Here is a 14,089-nt window from a genome sequence, read left to right as displayed (position 1 = left end):
CATGGCGTGCAGAGCAGGACTGGTCTGGTAGCTTCTGCTGGATGCAGATAGTGTGATTCTGTAGCATTCATCAGACCGTGACCCCCGGCGCGCTCTGGCCGGGGGGGGGGGGGGGGGGGGGGGGGGGGGGGAGCAGGGTACGATGAGCGTTGATACGTTCAGGTTGAGAGTGGGTCTCGAATTGGAAAATGGTTACCGCTACTGAGTTTCTAAGGTTTTACTCATGAGCGAGGGTAAAATGGAGTGTGATTGACATGCAGACCGCCCTGACATCACCAGTGGAGTTGAGCAGAACTGGAAGGCAAACATTTTCTCATCAATCTGGTTTGTCCTCCCATGATGCGCTGCGTGCCTCTTCTCCACTTTATCTTTGACTCTTCATTTAGACACTTAAATATTGAGCCTGTGATGATATGCAGGCTCAATATTCATATGCTCATGAAGCCGGACGACACATACATGGCCAGAGGTTTCTGTGGGTTATTGTAAAATCAGACGGACTCTGAACAGCTTCTTCTTCTCCTACATAATAAGACACCAGGCTTGTTCAGTATCTCAACTGCAGAGGGCAAAAAGTATCAGTGTGTTGTATTAAAGCTTATCTTCTTTGGCCCGGTGGCAGTGTCTGCTGCAGGACTGATGTACTTTCTTCTCTAATGGCCGAACTTCTGCTTTATTGTTTAGCGGTTCATTCCAATGAATTTTTTTAACTTTTTTTTTTTTTTTTTTTAATAAACTCCATAGTGGGATGTGGAAAAATAAGTAATTTTCTCCCATGAACACTGAAGTGCATGGTGAAGCTGGAAGAAAAAAAAAAAAAAAACTACAGAAAATGAATATTCTGATACTCTCTCCTGCAGTTTGTGGTTTCCCTCTTTCTCACTCTGACTCTGGACCTGGAAGTTTCTTTCTTGGCCACACAAACCTCAGGGCCTCTTTAACTTCTGCTTTGTGGTTTCTGAGTGTTAACGCTTGGTAACTCTTCTCATCAGTGTTGCTGATGGTTGTTGAATTATTGCATTTTTCTCAATTCAACTGTAATGTGTAAACTTTTCTTATTAATGTACGTACTCTTGGATGACTTCTTTTGTGACTTGCTCTGAACTGATGAATGTGAAATATTACTTCAAGTCCAAATCAGGCTCAGTAAAGATACAAAAAATTGTAAAAGAAAAAAGAAATAAAAAAGGCTTTTCTCTGTAGAGCTTATTGTGTAAATTTACAGAGGTCAAACACAAAGAAGGATGAGAAGCTGCTGCTCCGTTGCGCTGAATAACGACTGATGAGGTTGTTTGAAATTAAACATTGGGACATCTTAATCCAAAGGATACAATGGTTGACCCAGACATCATACAGTAATTATCATTACAATAGGTGGATTGGAAATACAAGTAGAATCTATTTGGTTTAAAAGCAATTATGACAATGAGTTATGAACTGAAACTTTTAGAGGGTGGGTATTTTTTATTCTTCTATCTCATTGTTAAGGATATGCGCTCATGACTACATTGGACTTTGGGTCTTGCGGGTTTCTAAAGCATCTTCACATTGTATCTTTACTCGCTGATATTCTGTCTCCCTTACCATTTACCAGTTTTGCATTATTTCCCATTTCTTTATTCCTTTTAATCAATTCCAATATTATTCAATCACATTTAAGAGGAAGGCTTTATTTTTAACATTTTTTTTAGTAGCACAAACCTTAACATTGGTGGAACCCTGAAAGAGGTTGTTATCTCCAACACATTCAGATGAATCTCTGCTGTATAAATAAGACAATGAATATTGATGAAATATGCATCAGACTATTGGAAGTCATTCCTTTTACTAAGGCACTCCAGGAAATTCAAACTAGTCTGGCCACTGTAATAATGAAAATATTTCCTTCAAGCTGTTAGAAATAACTTAATATTACTGATTGATCTTTCAAGATTAATGTCTGCATTGATTGGTGAATCAATTCATTATATCTAAGGGTTTAACAGGCAATCAGAGGTGAGCAGATGTAAAAGGCTGCAAAGAAGTGATTCAAGTCAAGGAAACTCAGACAAGATAGAGGATCTGTGGCAGTGATCCATAATACATTAAATGGACTAAATGTCACCACAAACAGTTTTATTATCTGTCGACACCAAACTGTTGAAGTGTGTTACCAGGGTCACGTCTGAATGAATGCCTGTCATCTGTGATCCAGGAGAAGAACAAATTATTTCAGCTAAAGTGAGTGAATGTGAGAACATTCAGACATGGATGAAATCAATAAATTATATTTTGAACGAGGATCAAGTGAGGAGAAGAAGTGGAGATTATACCATATGGCTCAAAGGAACACTGCAGTGCGGCTATTAAAATCATTTCCTCCACACCACATTTCTGTTGCGGGCTGAAAATAAACTTTGCCATCACATGCAAATAATAACATATGCTGACTGTTATTCAGCCGAGCTGTAGTCATTCTTACCATGCTATTATTCTTTTCAAATGTCTATTATCTGAGCAGAATTTACGGTTGAGGGACCAAATATATAAATTTTGGTGCAGCTATTCAGAATGAGTGAACGCCGCGAGGAGGGAATAAATACACAAATGACTTTTTTCAAGTAGAATTTAAACATGAAGCATGTGTAGGACTTGTGCAGTATTAATAATATTACTATTTTACATTACATTATCTTAATATAAGATGTCTTACATACTTTAAAGGATTAAAAACATAAATCTGAAGGAGGGAGAAGCAAATTCTACTCAGTGGATGATATAGCAACTCCCATAAAGTTGAGCCAAAACATTTTGGCTGACCCCACATGGCTGTAATGTATGTTAGAAACCACACCAACAGGTGAGCAGGTGAGACATGAGACCAACTCCTGCACCTTCCTGCGGGAAGTTCATTCCGTTGTGGCTGTCCCTCAGTTAGTCATGTGAGTTTTCTTTCAAGAACAAGGCTGCAGGTTCAACAGCCCATCTCTCCCTGTCCAGATGTGGAACGTGCTCTTGAGCAAGACACTGAGCTTCAAATTACTCCCAGTGGCTCGATTGAACGTCTGGCATCACACCTTTCTCTAATCGGGTGTGTGACATGTTGAAAACCGCTGAATGAGTGAAAAAAAAACTATACAACTGAAATCGTTTTTACCAAGTGCCACGTAGATTATCCTGCGATTTGATGTCAACTTGTTTTTAATGTTTATTGCTTTCTGTCTCTGTCCTTTCCTTTTGTCTAATCGAATCCTCCAACTTCCATCAGCACAAGCAGAAAGCAACCACTGCAGATCTCCTCCTCGCTAAAGGAGAATTTTAGATCTGAACTGTCACCAAAGCTTTCACCTGTGGGACTTCAGCTTCCAGACTGACAAATATCTACAGGCTGACCAGCCGGGCATTGTGATGGCTGAGGAGCGGCAGTACTGATAGATGAGGCAGTACCATCTGACAGCAACATAAGAAAGAAAAAAAAACATGAAAAGGGTTAGGGTTGAGGAGTACCAATGGTTTCAGAGGTGATATACCAATGCCCATGTATTCTCTCTTTTACATAGGTGAGGTGGGAGTTTTCAAAAGGAGTTTTTAATATAAGGCTTGTGATTCAATCAAGAGACTTTGGGCAGGATTTTCAATATAAAACGTGAACCAAATACTGCAGTGGAGTACGGTTGTCTTTAGAAAACTGTGCCAATGTAAAATGTTTTGGATTAAGCAGTGGTCAGTCAAAGAGTGACCAAGTGTTTATTTTGGGATTGATCATCTTGTTCATATTCACTCAGCCTGGTAAAATACTGATCTTCACTAGCGGTCACTCTCTGAGAGTTCCCCTGTTCCTGTCAACTTGGATAAGAGGAAGTCTTGTTCATTTCACAGATTGAGGTAAGCAGGGGGGAGATTTGTGCTCATCCTTACATAATACAGGACCTTGTCAAAAGCAGCATGAGGCGATGAGTGATAGATGGCATGGCAAATGCATAAAACTGTGCTTGACATTTACAATGTAGACTTGAAAATATCATCTGTTATGTGCAGACATTACTCATCCGTCTGAACTGCCTAATATTAATTGAGTAGTGCTTTTCAGATATTTGACATGGCAACTTTTATCAAGCACACTACCTCAGAGTTTTCTGAATTATATTTGTGTGTATAAAATATTCTCAATACAGTCAAATTATTTTTACTGTGCCATTAAAGCAGGCAGCTTTGGCCTTGGTTTCATTAACATGTTATTCACAATCATGTATTCATTAAAGGGATTTGTTCTTTTACAATACCTCAATCATATCAACCTTGGTGTGGTTTGAGTCTTATTTGAATTTTAAATGTTTTTATGATCCTTTATCCTTGTAGTTTCTGATGTTTCTGTGTGAAGAAGGTGGGGCCTTAATGAGTACTGTGTGTCGAGAGGAGGGGATCCACCAAGCATGACAAGAAAGGCAGAGCTCCTCCATTTCATGCAAGATAAAAAGAAACAAAAACAGATCTTCTGATTATCCTGATCTGCATTCAACTGTTAAGGTATGCACAAACCATTTGGGACTCCTTCTGAATCTCAGTGATGTTGCCTTAAGCCCCGAGGTAAACCATACCAGCGCACTGATGTTAAATGCTCAAATACGGCTGGGTCCTGCCATACTCCCATTTCACACATTCATCTTCATCCCTGTGTGGCATCACAGGATGATAAAGCTGTCAGGTCACATCCTAAATGACCTTTTCTTATAAAGAGGGGCAACTGTGTTTCTAGATGTGTGCATAGCGTGCATGTAGTGTGTCCACTTTAAACCTGTGATATGCACAATATTGTTTTCATTACTGTGAGCCGGTGTTCAGGTGTGATTCAGCTCCACAGAGAGAACATTGTTTAAACTTTAATAGAGTAATGACCCATTGTGCTGGCTGAGCACTGCTACCGAGGCCCCGGAGTGAATAGGGAATGGAGATAATGAGGATGACAGTGATGTGTTGCCTCTATTAGCGTCTGTGTCATCGTGCTTGAACTTTACTTTGATCACACAGCCTGATAAGCAGGACTCTCATCCTGAGGAAGACTGAAGCCCCCCCCCCCCCCCCCCCCCTTCTTTTCATGACAGAGACCCTGTCACACAACCCAGCCCAACAAACACTGTGAATCAAGACACACCAAAGAGGAGCCTAAAGAAAACGTCTTTGTCCAAAGTTCAGCAAGAATTACAGTGAATGAGAGAAAAGTTGCAAGTTTTCCCCAAAAATATATCTCCTTGTGACATATTGGGAAGAACAAATGCAATTAGGTGAAGTATAATGGTTTGTTTTTTTTGCAGCTGGACCCATTGAATTGACTGATGACCAGTTGTGTTCTATGGCTCAGGGCTTTGTAAACATATTTACAGACTGATGTAAACACAGATCACCTTGGAATCTTATAGACACCTCTGTGTCAATCAGAGTACTTATACAGAATTTATTGTGGCCACACCTGTGCAATAATCCTGCTGTCTAATCAGCATGAAGTGAAGTGCCCGCTAACACAGGTTTGGATCAATTTATAAACATTATTTGAGAGAAATCGGCATTTTGTGTACATACAAAAAGTCTTAGATCTTTGAGTTCAGCTCATGAGAATTGGGAGCAAAATCAATATTGTGTTTATATTTTTGTTCAGTGTAGGTAATAGTAGTAGTAGTAGTAGTAGTAGTAGTTGTTGTTGTTGTAGCAGTAGCAGTAGCAGTAGTTTTACAGTAGAGTAGTAGGGAATAGATGGATGGACAGGAGGAAATAGTACCACAGTAACTAACAATAGGATGCACTTTTGCTATAGTTTCAACAGCATCTGGTTCTAACCTACTCTGAGCTTCACTGTCACCCACCAAAAAAAAAAAAAGGGAAAGTCAAGAATGACAGCCTGTTGTAGCTGTTATCCACAGTTTGTGTCTAAAAACACAGACGGGAAACCCCTTGCTGAAACTGTCACAACTCAGAGGAGACCAGATACAATTCACACCATTGTTCATGGGGTGAAAGACCTGCTATCTGTTCAAAGATAAGACAGGAAACGCGGCGTGTACAGACCAACATGAAAAATACATATTTCCTTTGGGTAACAACACATTTTGCTGGAGAAGTGTGTCCAGAGACACATGCTGTGTTCGTTTTGGTTAGGCTCTGCTTTTTATAGGTGACCTTCTCCATCTAAACAAAACATCGCCATTTCCAGGTAGTGCTATTTTGTTCCACCAAAGTGTGAATATTTACAAGCCATACCAGCATTGTGATGGAGTGATTATGTCCCAGTGTCCCTTTTCCAATTACTGTTGACTTTTAGCTGACAACAGTCTGCTTTCTTCCCCCTGTGTTATTCTCTACCCTGAAATAAAACAAAACTGCCTTTACTACATTTCTAATATCTTAAATGACTGGAGAAGGCCATTTTAGATTTCTGTAAATATTTGGTTAAATTCATGCCTTTACTTAATGAGATGCAAAGCATGGTGTTCTTGCTACTAGAAAGTGGTCAAGCAGGATATGCTAACGCATACAGTGATGATTTGTTTTGCAATGTAGAGAATTTGTATTTTGTTAGAAAAAGATTGATCATTTTCTTCATTATTTCTTTTGAGCATAAATCGACAGTGTGTCCATTAGGGAGTTAGTTTGTCTCTTGGCTTGGTGAATTGACTGTATTGAGGATTGGTATCTGAATGAGGACACCTCAGGGCTTAACACTTGGTCATAACCTCTCACTTTAAGACCACTAAGATTTTCCAGAAGATGAACCATTGATTGTTTGGTGGTTCAATGCACAGCCACAATAGAGGAGGAGGAGAGGCGCTCAGCAGATAATCCACTTTCATGGACCAGAAAAAGCATTTGGTTCACAACATATAATTCAAAAAGAAGATTAAGGTGGAATTGGATGGCTGTTTGTGCTTAAAAGCCTGGGTGCACAGTACATTGCTACAAGTTGAACGCTTGACATGCACACACATTGGCAAAAAAAAAAAAGCCGTGTTGAAATAAGTTTTCTTTCCCTCGCTCCATAAACATCATCCTCCCTCTTTCCCCATTTTCAGTTCGTTCACATCTGTCTCCTCCACATATTCCCTTGTCCACCTGTTTCTTTAAAAACCCACGACTGGTAAACAGTTGTCCTCCAGAGGCACTGTGTGTTATAATGTCATAGAGGAAAATATGTCAGCCATCAGACATTTTTACAATATTGTTCTTTATCACAGCTCCCTTAAGGACTGAACCCTGCTGACAACAGAGGACTCGCTTGAAAGATGGCCACAAAACAGAAACACACATGCACTTCTACATTCAAAATGGACTCATTTCTCTGCAGAGTGCACCCTGAATGTGTAACTCGACAGCAGGATAACACAAGTGTGCAAAAAGAAAACAAAAAAAACCACCCAAAACATTGTACATGCAGTTCACACTCTGTCTGCTGAGTGTTTATTATCCCCAGCTTGAAAATCTCTGCTCTGCTGCCGATTCTTTTTTAGAGACATTTTCACTGATGTAAAAAAAGAAACCTTTATGTGGAGATGTCTCATTCAAGGAAGATAAAATTGAAATGAGTGGTGGAGGAATGATAGGCAAGGTCTCTGGCTGTTTTCCTTTCAAACGCCGGCCTTGTTTCATCTCATGCTACTCTCAATCTGTCACAATTTTAAAAAGTCTGTCGAAGCGCGGCTCCCTGATCTTTTTCATAACCTCAACTGAAATACAATACAAAATATGAAGCCAGAACTAATGTGCATTGCTTTGCACAAGTTTCCCTGTCTGTTAAAAGAAATCAGTCATTATTGCAGTTTCTCCTGAATATAGTCTCCGAGCATTTAGCATCACAGCATGACATCACCTGTGGAGTCCTGATGACAGCCATGTGGATTTCTCACATCCATTTTCGATAGATATAATTGCAGGAAATAGCCACACAGGGGGCAGACAGCTTTATATTTTACACAAAAAAGGGAGATTCTCACTGCAAGACGACACACACTATGACATGAAATGTACATTTACTTTATGTTGTTTTTGGAAGAGCTGGACACCTCTTAATCTTTGTCAATAAATTGTTACAAAAGTACCATTGTACATTTCATCAAAAATCTTGACTTTTGCCATCAAATGAACATTCATCCTCCACTGAAGGTCGTTCATGAGTTCTGAATCTATTACAAAATCATCTGCAGCTTCACAGTGAGTCTCTGAACTCTCAGAAGTTTCAGCTGAAGGCCAAACTGTCGGCTGTATGAGGACATTCAGCATGAGGGGTTTTGAAAACGTCCATCAAATCTGGAAATATAGAAAAATTGAAATGAATTCTCCTTCAGATGTCTGAACGTGTCTTTTTCGACATGCTCTTATGACAAGAATGACATGGGCATTAAGCATCTATGAGCATCTATGGAGGATGAACAGTTGTCTTGGCACCACTAAGGATTATTTTGTTGTAGATGCTGCAACAGCCTCACTTTGCTATTCCCCTGATTCTAGTTCCCTTCTGAAAATATGAGAAGAAGCACAGGACATTTTCACCTCAATGGGAGGAATTGTAATTTATTTATTTTTTGCTGAGAGAAACGGGAAGCCCTTCGGTCTCGTGTGCCAGACATCACTGTCACATGTTGACGCTTGAAACCTGGAGTGCCATTTCTTTTCTCTTCATGCTAACGTTGCAAAAGACTTCCCGAAAGGGCACTGAACTTTGCAAGCACATTGTAAACATGACGGAATGTCAATCACAGAAGCAGACTCTTGTCTTATCAGGTATCAGACTCTTGTCTCAGCATGAAACATTGCTTGTGCTAAAAAGCTATACAATGATTTATGAAGTCACGCCTTCGAGATGTCATGGCAATACTCTGTGTCTTCTGTTTAAAAGACAGAACTAATGGCATCGACCTGAAAGAGACATTAATGACAGTTGTTGAGAAGTCACATTTGCAGCAGTCCAAGCTAACGGCAATAACCGCTGACGGTGCAAGAGCTACGATGAGGTCTGCAAATGGCCTAATAGGCTAATAATTTAAATCTGATGATCATTTTCCAGATCAGACATATCACTGCATTATCCACAAAGAGCACATGGCATCCTAGACACTATTCATGGAACAAATTATGAAACCTGTGATGGAAACTGTGAATTTTATTTGCATTCATGTTCTCAATCAAAGACAGTTCAAAAATCTCATTGCTGAGCCAGATGACGATCCTGATCTGTTCTTCACTTCACTGTACCGTGGCTCTCAAGAAGTAATGAGCTTTACCTTTTTTGGTTGGTTTGTTTTTTTTAAACTTCTGAAACCAGTCAAGCTCTTCCTGGAAGGGGAATATAAAGACTGCCCATTCTGCATCATCTCACTAGTCTAAGTTTAGATCTGCAGGGAAAATTGAAAATGCTACCTGACCAAGAGCAAAAGGCCTTTGCACTTGCCAACAAATTTAAACTCCACCAGACCCATTTTAAAAAGAGAGAGCACGCTCATATTCCCTCATCAGCAGCATGAGGAGAGAGACCGACCGTCTCAAAAGGGGAAAATGGATCGCTGTGTCACACTGATTGAAGGTCTACAGCAGTGATTTGAGGACAGATTCTGTAACCTGAAGCAAAAAAAGATCACAGATAACATTCCTCATCAATCTTTTCACCGCAAATTCAGACTGTTTGCAAACCCCTTTGGTGGAAGATGAAGCAGCATCCGAGTCGAAGATGATTGAACTCTCTGAGGATGACAGGCTGAAAACAGTCTGTGCTGTGTTTGGTGCCGTATGGGTAAAACTGAATTGAATTGAATTGAATTGAATTGAATTGAATTGAATTGAACTGAATTGAATTGAATTGAATTGACGCCTGAAGACAAGGAAAGCTTAATAACCGTTTCTATTAATAGAGTTATAAAACTGTCATCATTTGCATTTCTATTTCTGGATGCTCTCAGCCACATTTTCATAACTGCTGTGGATTAACAGCCTCAGTAGGACATTACATCAACAAGCAGGAGGTGCAGGTCACCCTAACATTATAAAATGTGGGACGGTGGGGTCGTAAGATTAAGAGCTCAGTCCCATTCCCTGTCAAACAGAATGTTTCATCATACCTCACTTCATTACTGCTTACTATTTCAAGATGAACCCAGGAAGCTGATGTTTATGTGGAGGGGGATAAACCCAACATCTAAAAATACCGAGTGTTCTAACCGCAGTGTGACGCTTAGCATATTGTCTAACAATAACTGTAATTACACTCTGGTGATGTTTAAAAATATATTTTGGTATATTGTTTTAAGATTGCCATACCCTGTCAATAATAAAAACATATCTTTTTATTATTTAATTAACATTAGTTAACATTATTCTTTTTTTAAATAAATGAGTAAGAACACATATATCCTGAACATCTGCCTCATCGTTTCTAGGGTCAAAGTGTTATTTGAATCAGAGATTCATACTCATTAGTTATGGGTCATCAGGTGAATTACTCCCAGTTCATGGTGATTTTCAGAGTCTGGCTCTACGGGCAGCAATATTTGAGTGAGCAGGTGAACAGTGAGCACAGAAGTTCTGCTGTTTTCTTCCAGGATGGTCCTGGCATCTATCCTCTGCCTTCATCTGCCATGCTTTGTTTTTCCATTCACTTTATCTTTATTTCTGTGGACTATGAATCCAAAATGATCTCTTATTGGAAAGTTTTGATTTGCATTTCCTGCAATGTATTCATTCTTCTGTTTTATCGTTTTTATTGCATTGCATAGTGGGATACAATCAATCTTCCCTTCTTAATGATTGAAGCTACTTCACCAGCAAACCAGACAAAAGTGTCATATTATTGTCGTTCAAAATCAAAGTAAAACAGGCAGGCTGTCAAAACTCACTTGATTCAACGCTCACACCATACATACTGTGTCTTTAGTAATCAGAATGTAGTTGAATGTTTTCAATTGTCACAATATATAAATAAATCATAACGTCAATGACTATCAGAATCCATAGAGAATAGAAAGGACTGTGGAAGGTCCCTTGGAGACTATCAGATATGGCGTCATATAAAGCTTTACTGGGGGGTGTGGCCTTCTCCAGGCTGGTTGGCTGGGGCCTCCCTGGGTCTGCTGGGGTGCTGGGTGGGTGGGCAGTGTGGTCCAGACCACAGAATGAGATGAGTTGCTGCTGTTGTGTGTTTGTTCTCTGCCACCGTTTATCAAAATGTTGAATTTATCAACCTACGTGTCTATACTGGTTGCTTTATATATTTTTGGTGCCGCTCAGGCTGATCTGGTTGAGTGACTGATGTTGGTTGGGAATTGTTCGGATCTATGTGGTAACTGTAACTGTAAACCGACCAACCAGGTGTCGGCAGAATCCAGCGAGTGTCTTGAAATAAAAAGGAGCCTTACCTAGCTGACTACTGCGTTTACCTCAGGCACCGTGCGCCGTGCTGGTAAAGCAGGAGCATGCAGGAGATGAGCTGGTATCCCTAATCGAAGTGAAGGTAGCGTTTTATGTCGATCATCATTAAAATGAAACACATCTTTGGAAAATAAACAAAGGTTGAGTAATCTTTGTTGATCATACACCAGGAGATGAATGACGTGTAAAGTGACAAATGACACAAACAGGGTAAATATACACAGCGTTTGTAGCAGCAGACGGCGGGCCACACACAACGGCGCCATCATGCCTCTCATGCTCTCATAGAGCCTGTGATCAGAAAAACAAACCCAGCGTGAGATCCTTCTCGTTCTGCGGTTAATCTGTTGTCCGGGTTTGGGTGACAACTGTCTGTCAAACGCAAGAGTACATTGGGGTTTGTTAAATTGTGTGTATGGTGAGTGTGATCGCCTTTTTAAACATCACAATGTCAAACGTGAAAGCAGGTCTTAATATAACTGAGTAAATATTTTATTTGGAGTCAGTTGATGCCAGAGACACGCCGCAGAGATTTGTTTAATTAGGGACACCTTTCAGTCTTTTCAGGTTCATTTCTAAAAGGTGTTCGCTCCAGAGAATCCCCACTTCTGTACAATAAACATGGAGCACGGGGGATTTCTTACTTTGCTCAGATGTTTCAGCTGTGCAAAGAGGTTGGGATTAATCAGACGTTAGTGACTGGTGATAAAAATTTATGTGACTTTTGATTTCACTTCTTGCTGTGTGTGCTGTTATATTTAAAATCCGGGACATACAGTGACACTTCAGCCTTTTAACTTGTACGTGACAAGCAGACTTTTAATTGGAATGAAAAAACAAATGGTGGCCCACAAGTTTTCCTCTGTTGTTGTTTTTTTTGTTCTTATGTCTCGTGTTTTATCACAGCGCCTTGTCTGTGTTCCTCTGCCAAACACATTAAGGCGCATGATCCAGTCAAACTGGGCTGCTTTGCCATTGTTTCATGTTTACTACAACAAAACAAACACTTTCACTCCCTGAACATCGTGCAGAAAACCCTCTGCCGTTTGCTGCGGGCCTGTTGGAAGCCTGGCTAAGACGAGAGCGGCGCGTGCATCAAGGCTGTTGTTCGCAGGGCTCATATGGTGGGTGTCTGGAATGTTAAACTGGGCAGACTGGTACTCTGTAAGACCACCGGCTCAGCAGACATAAGCACACTGTTTGGTCATGATCTGCAAGACGCTTCAACAGACAGTGAGGAGCTCTGTCTTTCGAGACGAGCTTGCGGGATTTGTTGTGCCAGCAGCCTCGTACACAAGCAGCAAACAGATCTGCAAACGCAAAGATTTTACTCTGCAGCCGCAGAATCACACAAGAACTCAGAGCGAGGGTGAAGGACAGCAGTACATACCCACCCTAGGTACATGAGTACCACCGGCTGTGCAACTGAGTGTGCCATGATCATGTTAGTACTGCGGTTGTGCAGTTCTATTCCAAGCCTTACGAGGATCAGTGACGTGGCTGCTGTATTTCTGGCAACATCATTTAAAAGGAATTATCTGATATGGGCTGTTTCATTAAGCGTGCGTGTAGGATGAAATGGAAGAAGCTTCGTTTTGTGTTTACATGTGAGGGAGGAAAAAAGATGGAGGAGTGTAACATGTTTTAATGTCTATATTAGGTGTGAAATACCCTGCTTAAAAGTACTAAAAATAGTTATATGCATTACAATGAACAATGTGAGATGCTGCGTTTTATTAATTGCTGTAGAGATAGTATGTACATGTACACACGCCAAATATTGATCTGACTATCACTCATAAACACGGATGGTGTTTTCACTTTAGATGAAGGGCATCAAACATAGTTTAGTTGAGGGGTCCCATACAGCCAGATTTCATCTTGAGTGGGCCGGACCAATAAAATAGTGCCATCAAATTTAAAGGTTTTTTTTTGTTGTGGCCGATTTTTGCCCACGGGCCTTATGTTGGGCACTACTTTAGAGAGTAGTTTGAATGAACTACAGCTATCCTTGTTGAAAATAATCAGCAACTCTAAAGCAGAAAGTACGATTTCAATCCACCCCCCCCCCCTTCTCTCTCTCTCTCTCTCTCTCTCTGTGTGTATGTGATAGTGTAGCAGCTATTCCCTGTCGTTTGTGAGAACAGGGAAAAATCTGTTGTGTGGCTAATGCAGGATTAACACCTCCTTTTCTTCTCACAGATTTTTATGCAAACAACATACTGATTGGTTAACTAAATGTAAACATCTATTGTGTGTTACCATTCCTTGTTTGTTGTCCTGTTTGTTTTTTATATTTGGCTGTATGTGCTGTCAGTGTGCAAAAGGAATTAATAATTCACAGACACTTGCCTCAAAGAAGACAGGGCCATTTCTAGCTACAAATGACGTTATATTTGTATTTGATGGGGGGAAAAAACAGCTTCCCTCAGCATTCAGGCAACAGAGCATGTATCACGGAGATATGGCATATACATTATGCACAAGGCTGGAAATACCAGTCAATGTATGATTGATAACAAACCATCACACAGGGCTGGAGGTATAAGGCCTCTGGAGGCATCAGTTGCAGGTCAACACAAATGGACTAACCACACAACATGAAAGGAATGCAAGAATCTGGACAAGGATATTCAGGAAATGCATCCATCCATCCATCCAGCCATCCATCCATCCATCCATCCATCCATCCATCCATCCATCCATC

Source organism: Lipophrys pholis (genome assembly GCF_963383615.2).
Source record: "Lipophrys pholis genome assembly, chromosome: 8".
In the NCBI taxonomy this organism is placed as follows: Eukaryota; Metazoa; Chordata; class Actinopteri; order Blenniiformes; family Blenniidae; genus Lipophrys; species Lipophrys pholis.
Note: the sequence above shows the minus strand (reverse complement) of the source record.